The sequence below is a fragment of the Xiphophorus maculatus genome, chromosome 12 (genome assembly GCF_002775205.1).
Source record: "Xiphophorus maculatus strain JP 163 A chromosome 12, X_maculatus-5.0-male, whole genome shotgun sequence".
NCBI classification, from domain to species: domain Eukaryota; kingdom Metazoa; phylum Chordata; class Actinopteri; order Cyprinodontiformes; family Poeciliidae; genus Xiphophorus; species Xiphophorus maculatus.
In genome coordinates this window covers 8489556-8503317 of record NC_036454.1, presented here as the reverse complement: position 1 = coordinate 8503317, position 13762 = coordinate 8489556, and positions in this window count along the sequence as shown.

Below are 13762 nucleotides of genomic sequence, written 5' to 3'. Positions count from 1 at the left end.
TAATAATAATAATAATAAAAAAGTTTATTTGTATAGCACATTTCAGCAAGAAGACAGTTCAAAGAGTTTTACATCATAAAAACACAAAAATAAAAAGTAATAGAAACATCATCACAGTCACCAATAGTAGCAAACATGACATTTTGTCAAGTGCTAATATCAAAATGATAAATATAGTGATTATGGGTCAAAAACAACAAGTAATAATATGGTAAATTATGGATATAATCTGACATTTTGTCACAAAATTCTATTTAATCTCATTTAGATCAATTTATATCATGCATTTTCTAATGACAAACTTATTATTAGTTTTATTTTTATTCATTAAATGTAATTTAACATTGCATTCTTTCTTCTTTTGCTGTTTCCTTTGGCTTGTTATTTTGTTTGTATTTCCTTTTAATTCCTGTAAACCTCTTTGTATTGCCTTTTTGCTGAAAATGTGCTATATAAATAAAATTACCTTTACCTTTAATTTTAGTTATTATTATTTGTATTATTGTTTTATATTATTATTACAAAATATTAATTATATTTAAATATACTAAAAGTATAATTATTATAAAATATAAATTAATAAGAACAGCATAAAGTGTCTCCATGTGCAGCAGAATATTGTTTTTAATGCAGCATATTTTGAATTTCCCATGATTCATGTGAGCAAGGAGAACACCACCATGCATCTGTGGAAACCCTCATTTCTGCTCCACTCTGTCATACGTCCATCCATGTCTGCAAACATACAAAAGATGATCTTCAATTAAGAAACATCACTAAAAAGCAATGTCTATGCTTTGAAGTAGAAAAAATAGATGTTCTGCTCCTTTTTAATTTGAATTAATTTGAAATTCAAGAGTAAAATTCAATTGCTTCTTACATGTCTTGATTTGGATTGGTAAAATTTATGAAAGGTCAGGAGGGATTTCATTAGTTTTTTTATATTTCGACTTTTACTCTGATATTAACGTGAAATTATATTCCAAGTGTTTCTAAGAAGCCAGATTTTTTTAAAGCCTTTTAAAAACGGTCTTGAGCAACAATTTTCTGTTTTTTAAGGAATTTCTTTTGCCTCTGAAGCCACTGACCAGAGTCGGTGACTTATTAATCACTGACACAAAAAAACCTCCCAAACTTAATGAATAAGCCAGTGATGTGTCAACACATAACACAGCAAAAATTAAATATGAAACTTGTTAATAACACCTTTTTTTCGTTCCCATTTTCTCTGGTCTATTTTATTAAAGATGCTCTCCAACAAAGGTAGTTAAAGTACCCAAAATTATATTCAAGTAAGAGTTGCACTATTTCAGTATATTATTACTCAAGTAAAAGCAGAATGTAAAGTAAAATCCAAGAAGAAAAACAAGTATTTAATAAAACGGTTACTTAAATACTTAGTAACTGATGATTTAAAAGTAACGTTATGCACAAATTCTGGTATTTTAAAGACTAAAACAAAAAAAGAAAAGTATTTTCTGTGGCAATATGTAGTGTTTGTTTTATTCACTTGATTTCCAAATGGCACAAAAAAACTCAGAAAATAAAAAAATAACATTAAAGCAAAGCCTGTGCAAAAACAAGAAGTCTCACTTCAACATAAACTGTAAGTTTACAGTACAATGCAATTTTAATTATAAAGCATTTGTTAAACAGTTGGTGTTTATATCTGGTGCATTTGTGGTTAAAACATATCTGTTCTTCTTTAATTAAGTTACTCACTGTGGGAAGAGTAATACTTTATTATATTAGAACTTAAAAATAAAAATGTATGTTGTAAAGCTAGACCTGAAAATAGAGTAGAAGTTACTAGTTACTACCAACTTCTGTGCTCCAATGGTATTTTGTTTTAGTTTTAATTAGTAAAAAAAAAAAAACGCCGGGGAGTAAAGTGTAGCTTTTCACTCCAGAATGTCAGAAAACACAAACAATTACAGAAAAGCAATGGAAACTTTGCTTTGTGTGTATTTAGGATGATGACATGACATGAGGTAAAAACAGATTTCTACACAGATTACTAAACATTTGAGTTCTGTTACTTTTGCAAAAGATTAAGCCTTGCAGGTTGGACTCTGATAACTCTTGACCCCTGATGGATACAGTTGCAAAACTGAATCAAACAGTAACAATGATCATCTTCTAAACTTTTACATGACAGGATTCAGGTTATTTTACTCCTGATTAGTTTCTGTGCATATTTGCCTCTGGAAAAACACGCACAGTAAGTTTGCCTGCATTTCCTGAAACTGTGGAGCGACTTCCCAGAAAAGTGGCAGTCTGAATTCGTGCTACTTCGCAAACCCGAACAGCTTCTTTTTTTTTTCTCGCCTCTTTCCTGTGAAGCTGACCAGAATGATGGTGATTATTAGAAGAACATGCATGGCGGAAATAATTGCTGAGCTTGAGCTCATTGTTCTTTCAACCAGTTTTAGAGAAAGTCATGAGTGATGCAGCAGCACAGCGGGAAACATTTCTGAAAATCACTTTAAAAACCACTTCCAGCAGGTTTTTATAATAATTAGGCTTCAAATGATTGCTGGCTGAAGGTTTTAGTGAACTCTGGTCACAAATTACTGCCAAGAATTTCCACATTTTATATGAACATTCAGAATTTTACAACAGAGTAAATAGAAAAAAGGAATAAACTTTCACCAAAAACTCACAAATTTTAAAAAGTAATCTCAGAAATCTTACATTAAAAAGAAGAAGAAAATTTCTGGGTTTCAAAAGTAAAAAACTCAGAAATTTTGAGATTGATCTCAGAAACCTTCTAGACAAAAGAAATGTCTCAGTTTTGACGTTTGAAACTGAGAAATTTGTAATTTTTAGAGTTTAATCTAAAAGAATTTCTTGCACATTTTCATCCACTTGTTTAGAGTTTCCCTTGATTAGTAATAAATGAAACATTGATCAACATATTTGATGTGTATAGATAATTCTGATGATAGCATTTGACAAAATGTAATGTTTATTGCTTGTTTTCATAACTGGTGACTATAATGGTTTTATTGAACTCACTTTAAGCTGGAATATTTTCATGTTGAGAATAATTTACACACAGGTGTAAATTAACTCTTGACTTTTAAAGACATCTGTTTGCACTGGATTGTATTTAGGAGTATCAGAGCACAGGGGTTGACAACAAACCACAATTTTCTTAGTTATGCATCATTTTTACTTCCTCTTCAAATTAATGTGCAATACAATCCCAGTTAAATATTGACGTGCAGCAGCTCTTGTTAATGCGTTAAGCTCAGCAGAGGCTGAAATCACAAAGACGAAGATGAAGACAAAGTCATCCATCGGTCTACTTTTTCTCAAAAGCAATAAAGCAGGAGAGACAAATGACACCCTGCTGGTCTTCAAATGGTGGAATCAAAATTAAATATGAGCTGACAGATGCTGTCTTTATTGCTTTGTTATCTGTCTAACACTCTGATGCTAAGTCATTCAGATGGATTTATTTCATTAACCATAACTGGGATTTCAATCTTGAAATATCAGAAAGGCTATAAAAGAAACTAACCGCGAAGGAACAGTAAAGTGGATTATGAAAGTATTAGAAAATTGTTCTCCTGCTGTAATTGCATGTGGATCGTGACCAGGATTATTATTGTTATATAAACACAAACCATGAGCTTCGGGTCGTTAGGGTTTCACGTGAAATTGACAGTAAATATTCAGACTAAATACTTAATTTTTACACTCTGTGTTGCTAATATTTTTCATCCAGTTAAATAAACAAACACGGCTATGCATGAACTGATAAAAAACCGTCTGTGTGATTCGTGTGACCTTCAGTTACACATGTGTTGACAGTACAAGCGTGTGAATTGTGTCTAGTTTGCACTGAATGCCATTAATGTCACTCTGTCCCTGTAAATGCTCTGCTAAATGCTACCCCCCATTTATTTGATGTAACTAAACAGCATAAGCGTGAGGGATATACTAACAAATACAAGCTGTAACACTTGATAAACTTATTTTAAAGGTGACCTTTTATGCTTCCTTTTTGTTGCATGAAACCATTCTAAGATAATGAGATTTAAATCTGTTCTGCCTACTTTGAGTTCATTTTACAATGAGCTGCTTTAGGGCATCTTGTCACTTTAAATCTAAATAAGCTGCTGCCAGACCATGCCCCCAACTCAACGCTTCAAACACATGCGCAATTATACAACCATACGTCTTTGAAAAGCAGAAGTGGAGCCTCCTGCACAAGCAGCAAGAATTTAGCAAGTGATTTCTGAATGGTAAGTCAACAGCAAAACACTTGTTTTTTTTCCAGCAGCCATTGTACAGCGGGAGAACCAGCTGACCAAACATGCCGGGTGTCAGGTTGGGTTGCTAGGTGATGAGCTGGGCTCAGGTTGCTAGGTAATTGTGCAGTTTGACTCAACATTCAGGAGGATTTTGAAACTGCTTTTTATCCAGACACCAAAAATATTAACTTAAGTTAATTTTAACTTATTGCCAAAAAAAGTCTCTGGCTGGTTTCTGAAGCGCCTGGGTTGTTTTTAGAAAGAACTGAGACCCAAATGGACATATAAAATGTGAAAAGGTGCTTTATTCACAATAGGTCCCCTTCAGAGAAATAGATTTAATTAACTTTATTTGTTGAACTAAGAGAAAGATCCACTTTTGCTAACGTCCCAATGTGTCCAAACCCACCTGTATATCACTATTATTAAACGTCCTTTTAGTCACCAACCCCCCTCACTGCAATTGCTAAATTGTGTTTTTTCAATGTCAGCGGAATATCAACAAAGTTTTGCTCACGTGAAGAAAACTCAGCGTCAGTTTTCTTAGTCCAGGTAAGATGTTTGACTTTCTTTTGCGTTTGTATTTTAATAATTTCTTTGTTGTTTGTTTATACCTGTTTAGGTAATGCCATATTCTATTCAGCTTATGGGATTCATTAATGTTCGAAAGGTCTTGCTATATCGGTTCATCGCTTTATGTAAGTTATTCTTGTTTTCTGTTTCTTGTATATTCGTAGCTTATTTTCTCTGTAATTATTTGTTAGGTTTTTCCTCTTTGGATCTAGATCCTTTGAGTCCCTTCTGATTTATGTTAATTTTTCATTTTCTCTGAGTCGACTGGCCTTCTCTCACAGCTGCTCCCATTTTATAATCAACCACCTGCTTCTTGGTAGCAATCACCCTCCTCAGCATCAAAGCCTTTCTGTCTGTAATTTCCTGCAGGATTATTCTGTTTACCTGCTAATGTTTCCTCCTTTATTATTATTATTATTATTCATTAAAATCACTCAGTTTCCCCTAAGTCAGTGTTTTCTCAAGTGAAACATCGCAGGAAGTACCTGAATATGAGTGTGAAGGCTCTCAAATTGCAATCCAATCTCCCTCAAACTTTTGATTTTACTTTTCTCCACAATCCTCTCAGGGCTGCAGATATTCGTGTTGATTTTGGACCTTCTTCAAAACAAGTAATTTAATGTAATATTTGACAGAATTTCACGTTTCAAATGTCATCCACTGCAACTCTGCTTGCCAATAATATGTTTAATATTTTGTATTTACTGTCTCTGCACTCCATGCACACATTTTACAATGATTTTGGTGAAGATTTGATTACGATGTGATGACTGAAGATAGCTGTGACAAAAATAAGAGTAAAATATTCTATTCAATAACAAAATGTTCCCTTGTATCAGGCAGTGTTAGTAATTTCAAATATTGTAAAAATAAGTACTAATATTTGTGTTTCACCTTTTTAAATAAATTAATAAAGTAAAATAATACAGATATAAACAGTTGTGACAAGACCCTTAATAACTAACTAAACCAACTATTCAAAGTCATTAGTTACTTTCACCAGGCCTCTTTTGAAAACTTTCATGAAATGCTCCTGTGGAGAGTGTATTTTTTATTTATTTTTTTGCTTCTATCAGTGAATGCTTATTTCAGCCATTATAATCTTTTTCAGAATCCAGCAGGTGCCAATTATTGCTGTCTGGCACCTTTTTGTTCCCGTGTTTCACTTCAGAGGAGCCAAACAGTCGGAGGTGATCTAAAAACTGACCTCAGCGTTCATCAAATTTAATCTCCACAGAAACAATCAAAGTTGAGGGTAGCAAACTAAAACTTTTTATACAAACTATAATCATCTTTGTTTTTTTAAAAAAAGAATAATAATTATATTTATTTAAAAGTCGTATTATATTTATTTAAAAGTCGTGTTTACTTTGACGGGATGTATGGGGTGCCAAAAAGTGTGAGGTTTCAGATTTTAAAAAGAGGGTTTTTGCACTGAAAAAATAAACACATTAAATTTTTTTTATTGTTTCAGTGTGAGATTATGCTTCTCCAGGAAATTCTACATTTATTTTGAGGATTTTTATACATCTTTATCAGAAGTGCCAATAGGAGTGACAGCTTGTTTTTGTGCCTAGGGACCATATTTAATTTACAAATTTTAATGTATGTCATTAGCTGATTTTCCATTACCAATTGTAGATATTTTGCTAATGTAAAAAAACAAACAGTTTCACAATCGTGGTGTTGCCATTAAATAAGAAATGCAACTAAAATCACACAGGAATAAGTTTGTTTGTGCGAAAAGTCATTAAAAAACGCGCCACTCCTTCATCCTCCAAACTACTTCCTGTCATTTTCTTCTTCGTGGTTTGTGCCAGTGGCAACATCCACTTGTTGTTTATGTGACTTCTAAGACGCAAAAAAAAGCGTTTTTATTGCAGTTTTGTGAAATAAACCAATTTTGAATTTTGATACGGTAAAAAAATAAAAAAGATCACCTCACCTAGTGCCAAAACCTTTTAGCAAAAACAAGAGGGTTTTTTTTTTAAATTGTTGAGATTCCACTAAACAAATGTATTAAAAAATGTCAAACTGCTTTTCCATTGTATGGTTTTTGTAAAAGATCTTTAAGGGAAATGTACCTTTAAAAGTGGTAACTCATATTAAAATTGTTTTATAAGTTTGTCTGGTAACACTTTATTTCAAGGGGTGTGCATAAGATTGACATAAACATGACATAACACCGGTCATGAGCATGAAGGAGTCTTCATGAATGTCTATGACTGTTGTCATGAAGTGTCATTCGGTAAATAATGACCCTTTAATGCAAAGTTGCATTAAAGTCCATTAAAAGTGTAAACTTTCCGTTATTCGGTCAATAGTGACCCTTTTAAAGCAAAGTTTTATTAAAATTTGCATAAAAAGTCCATTATAAGTGTCAACCTTGCATTAAAAGTATCATTATTCACCGAATGATACTTCATGACAACAGTCATAGACATTCATGAAGACTCCTTCATGTTCATGGCCAGTGTTATGTCATGTTTATGTCAGTCTTATGTAAAACCCTTCAAATAAAGTGTTACCGTTTGCCTTTATTCACTCTGAATACTTCACGTTTGCAGAGACTCAGATGTTTACCTGCAGTTTTCATGAGCGCCACAGACTGTGTGCACCAGCCCGCTTATGACAACAACATTTTCTGTTTTGGGTTCTGTAAAGGACAAAAACAGAAAAAGGTGGCATGATGTTATGCATACATATTTCAAGCTATATTTTGCTTTCTTCTCTGTGTGCAGCTTTGTTTTCTTCAGAAGGATTCTGCTGGCAAATGCTCAGGCCAAATAAAATCTGTGAGAAGATTCGCAGCTGCAGGAGGCGTGTTTTGAAAAAACACAGTTTCAAAAGCTAACAAAAGCTCTTTATCTTTAGTTTTTATAGAAAGAATTCATTTTCAGATTTGTTCCTTCTAAAGTTTAGATCTGTGGAACAAAATATAATTTTTTCTCATGCATGGACATTAAATTTGAATGTGACAGTAAAGGTGTGAAATTTGATCCATGCATGGCTGCACATGGGTTTTTACAGCAGTCACACATACCAGTTCCTTCTCATTTTCCTCAGGTTTGAACCCTAATCATTCCTGTACTTTTCCATCCTGCTGTCTTCACAGGATAATAAAACTTTGTTCATTTTAACTCAGATTTGCTGCTCTCTCAAATCTAAATGAGTCACACATCCAGCTGAGGTCGAGAGGGCTTAATGCCAGGTCTGACATGGTTAGAGTCACAGTTAATCATTATCACACTTTCCTATTTATAGCCTCTATAATTCAAAGCTGTAAAGCAAAAAAGGTCATCATAACCTTTATCATAATAATAAAGTAAAACTGGAGCAGACTTTCAAAGTATTGTCGCTTTGGTTATGTAAGTTACCATTCAGTGGATGTTTTGGTTTTTCTTGGTTTAAATGGAAACTTTTGACTGTTTAAACAAATAAGCGAGGATTTCTTTGTCACAATCTTGTTCCTTAACGAAAACCGTTTATGGTTGAGTCCTAGTTGCTTCTGTGCTAAAAGGTATAACTTTATTCATATTAAAAAAAAAAGTTATTTTCTTGAGTCTAGGAAAAAAAACAGAAAAAACTCAGTCCATAAATAAAACAAAAACAGTCAGGGCGGGGCCTGCAGAAAACGGACCCATGGTGGCGAGAACGGAGGCTGAGGACCCAGGTTGGAGTGAAAGAATGATGATTTTAATGACGAATAAGGCAAACAATCCAGGCAGCACAGACGAGTAACAGCAACAACTCTGACTCTGGTAGCAACTGGTAATTAATCCAGGCAGCACAGGTGAGAGATAGCCACAGTTCTCATACTGGTAGCAACTGGCATGACAATAGACAGACTAGATGGTGGACAAGACGACAAGACAGATTAAACAAGAACCCAACAAGGAACACAGGTGGGATTAATTACACAGAGGGTAATCAGGGAAACGAGACACAGCTGGGAGCAATCAAGGGGTAGATTTCTTTAACCTGGTAAAGCCTGAATTATTTATATTCTAAGAGAGCGTTCAGGATTTTTACCATCACTATGAACTGATTTCAGTTTCAGTGGAAAATTATTTTTTAAATTTTTGTGTGTCTTTGTCAGAGAAGCATCCGGCTATTCAGGAGGTCATCTGGACATCGGTGTGTTTCCTCAAATCACAACCTTTACTGACCAGGTTATGAGTAAAAACTGTGCTTTTTTATACTGTTTGGATACACACAAGACTTCAGTCAGCATTTTGAAGTGCAGCCACTTTGTTGGTAAACTAAATAAACTTTCCAGCAATAAACAAGAAGAAAACAAGTCATCAACACAAAGGTCTTATATGTGCAGCGGAGCATGGATCCAAATCCCACTGAATAAAAATATAAATGGACACAGTGACATTTTTTAAGTGTTTGAATATTAAATGTTTCTTCATCTTAAGTTAAATTGTTGTTTGAAATGCTCAACTGCACTGCAAAAACATAAAACCTTCCCTAATATTTTTGGTCTTTGGTAGTTTATTGTGCAAATATCTGAGAACTCTGAAAATAGGACAAAACTAACTTTTCAGTAAGACATAGAAGCAAGAACATGGGAATAGCGTCTTTTTTTAAATAATCTGCCACTGGAACCAGTACTTTTTCATCAACATTAAGGAATTATCTACTTCATAAAAGCTGCTGTCTTGTTGAAAAGGTATTTGTAAATTAGTTTTATCTTAATTCAAGTGAACTAAAATGTTTGCACTAGAAACCAGTTAAAAAATATTTGGTAAATTTTTGCAGTGTATGGTGGAAATTCTTATTTTTGTAGACTTAAACTTTTATTAAAAAATATAGGAAAAGGATTCTTTTACCTTTAAAATGGCCGATGTTTGTTCAAACTCATCGCTTTACATGGCATTTTGCAGTGTTTTAGTTATACTTCCTCTTTATTGAAATGACAAATTTCAATAGATGAAATGCAAAATCACAATGACTTTGCATTATCTTCTCCAATTATTGTTACAGTCGGAAATAGCCTACAGTCTTTTGTGCAGACATGAAGTATTTGTCTTTTTAATGTGTGTTTTTATGAAATGTGATCTTGCCAATTTCACCACAAGTCTTCTGAGTGAAAGACAAAGCAGCTAAGAGATTGTCAGTCAGCAGGGGAGCGTGTAAAGCAATCAAAATTTAACCTGAGCCGACTGAACCCAGCCGACTCTGTAGTTTTCCACTCACATGCATGTTGGGGCACAATTATAGCCAGCGGGGATTCAAAGACAACTGTGAGCAGCACGCACACACACGCCAAAGCACACACCCTCGCACACGCCCACACACACAGAGATACAGTAAGTATTGAGTGTTTTACTGTTTCCAACTTAACACAAACATCCTCCTTTAAGTGAAACCCTATATGTGTTTAATGCAATGTGCATTTACTGTGTGTTATTTGAATGCAACCATAATATGTTTGGACAAAACCTGTCTACACACATTTCTTAGATAAATAAGAAAAGGAGTGCTATAGATAAGAAAGGAGGTATCCGGTGGATTTCAACATATTAATTTTGTTATATTTTGTAAATTACTTTATGCACTTCATCCATTTTTGACATAAACACATTTAAGAAACAATAGACTCAACACACAGCCTCAGTTATTACAGCTAGAAACTAATGATCAGGCCTGAAATCTGGGTAGTGATGGGCTCATCTGAACCTTCAGAGCCACATAAAGACAGTCACAAAGTCAGGTTTTTGTCATCTGAAGAACATTGCAAAATCATTGCAGCAAAATCTAGAGAAACTCATCCATTTGCATGTCTTCATAAAAAATGATCCAGAACGCTGCTGCCTGTGTCACTAAAACCAGGAAGATGGACCTCATCACCCCAGTTCTAAAGTCCTTTCACTGGCTCCCCCCGAAGCTCAGAGAATAGACTTTAAAATACTGTTGTTACTTAATGGCTTAGCACCAAAATACATTAAATATCTGCTGCTTTCATATCAACCTTGACAGACCACTCAGGTCTTCTGGTTCTGGTCTGCTCTGCATCCCCAAAACCAACAAGCAACAACAACCAGAAAACTGCAAAACACTGAATTCTTTTAAATCAAGACAGAAAACCCATTTGTTTAGAGCAGTATCTAATTATTAACTGTAACATCATAAAGTGTAGTCTATTTATTAACCCGTCATTGTTTCCGCTTGTTATTGCAATGCAAAGTTTTTTGCTAGTTATTTTAAATTAATTCAAATTGTATAAAACCTTTTTTTTTTGCTGAAAATGTACTATGCAAATAAAAATGTCTGCAAGAACTAAGTAGTCGTTTCAGAACCAAATTATTTCATTATTCAAATATTGAAAAGTTAATGGACCTTACCAGAGGGGCCGCTTTTCATTGGCTGATGCCCATTCTACGTGGTCACGTGCGTGGCCGTCTCACAAACACACTTAGCTTCCCGTTAGCTAAGTACAACATAATGGCAGAACTGATACAACTTCTACACCTTGAAGCCTGTCTGCTACACAGTCTTACGTTAGCTAAACAGATCAATATGCAATGTGTCTGTATCTGACATACACTAAAGATTTTATTTTAGCAGAAAAGGCTTTGGACTAAACTGTTACTCGTGTTAGCCACGTTAGCACCAAGTACAGCTAGTCAATCAACCATCGCTGTGTTCAGGGAAGCGCTGATTAACAATCCAGAAATAAATATCAAGCCTGGAAACTTGATATCGTAACGGACTGAATGTTATGTTTTTAACGTAATCTTTGCTCGTCTTGCGGAGTGCAGGCGGTTGCCACGGTAACAGGTGTGCTTAAACTACAAAGCCATAGAGAGAGTAAAAAGGTACTAGTGGTTTTGAGTTGATCACCTGTTCGGGTTATTTTACCAGTGTTGTATAAAGTACTGAAATCTCAGAGTCAAGTAAAAGTATAAGTACCTCTCCAAAATACGACTTTGGTAAAAGTCCAAGTCACTGACTAAAATGTTACTTGAGTTAAAGTCTTAAAGTATCTGAAACTTCTTGTACTTAAGTATGGAAATTACTGTAAAAATGGATGTACTCAAGTAATGTAATGAAAAGTACAAGTAAAAAGTAAAGCAAGGCAAATGCAGTTTGAATGACATTTTTTATATTTTGGTAAACTTGTCAAATACACTTAAAATAATGTACCCAACCAAGTGCAGGCAAAATTAAACCTGCTAATAAATTGTTCCAGTTTTAAAGAGTAGCACATGTTAATGGTTTGTGGTTTTGAACTTGCATGCCTTTCCTATATTCGTTAAATTTAGTCTAAATTGCTATCGCTATGGCTTCTGTCCCCCTTGACCAGAGGAGTCTAGGTAGCCTGCTACAGTCAACATTAAGCCTAAGCTAAATACACCATGTGTGGAACTGAAACAATGCCAAACAAAGTTCATTTATGGTCAACGTTTCACAATATAGTAGTGCCTAGTGACCAAGCTATAGTTACTGAAACAGGAGGATTATAACCATTTCATAAGACGTTACCTCGATGTGTTTCTTCAAGTTGGACGGGGAGTTTTTGTAAGATAGAATTTCAACATCTTCGGGCAGGAATAACATAAACTGCATGCGGTACGACGAATCTTTAACACCCACGAAAGAGTATATTGTGTTTAAATAAGGCCATGGGCTCTCATCACCAGCTGGTGGTTCCCCTGGAGCCGTGTCCGACGTAGTTGCAGTCGTTGTGGTCTCCGTCTCCTCCTCCATGTGACTGCTGCTGATTGCGAGACTTGCTTTGTGTTTAATGGGAGAAGCGAAACAGGTGTATCCTATTGGTGGTGATGAACAAGCCCAGGCAAGCAGGCTACCGACTTTGTTGCAGTCAATCAGTAGGTGGGGTCAAAACACTTGCGTTTCTCTCTCTCGCTTTTTTGTAACGAGTAACTAAACCACACATTGAAAATGTATCGGAGTAAAAGTACGCAATTAAGTTCGGAAATATAGTGAAGTAAAAGTGAAAGTCATCAAAAATTTTCATACTCGAGGAAAGTATGAAGTACTCCAAAATATACTTAAGTAAAGTAGTGAAGTATTTTTACTTCGTTACTATACAACACTGTATTTTACCTTTGTTTACCTTTGCTGTGGCGCATTACAGCTGCTGTAGTTTCTAAACATTGGACTAATTACCTCGATCGTTTGTGAGTTTACGTCATTCACAACAAACATCAAATAGAACAAATATATTTCATAAAATTTTAACAAACAAATGGCTTCTACCGTGGTAATTATGTGAAATTAAATTAATTACATCCCAACTTCAGAAGATTTGCCTTTACCTTTACAGAGCTCTTTGGTTCCTCCTATCAGTCTGTAGCTTCTCATATTGACATCATCAAACCAAATTTCAGATCTACCATAACTGACTGACACCTGCTGGCCTCAGGTTTGCAACCAGCTTGTGACTGAGAAACCAGTAACCTCCTCCCAGATGATGACATGAACTTGTTAGTTCCTCTGTCCATTGTAGTAGCTGATATATTGTGAAAATCCGGTAGAAGTGATGCAGTAATCGAGTCATGTTTACATAGAAACAACGCGCCGCGAGGGTTTGTTTGTGAGACTTGCGGTCACGTGGGTCGGTTGTGGGCGGAGCTTGGTAAGGTCCATTCATTTCAGTGATTCAATTTAAATAGTACAGACTCATAGAAAAAAAATCAAGTACACTTCAAGTGTTTATATTTAGTCAATTTTGTTAATTTCGGTTTGCAGGAAATAAAAACCAAAGATTTTAAATACTACTTTAGACCAACAAAAAAAAAATTAACAAAGAAATATCAACTGACTCAAAACTATTTCCATCTACTATACAGTGTATTCACTCAATGCTTGTTCTGGGCTCCATTTTGTGCAAAATACTGCATTTGTGGATTGGAGAGTAAGCTGTAGCTTCGTTTTAACACCTCTGTGTTTTT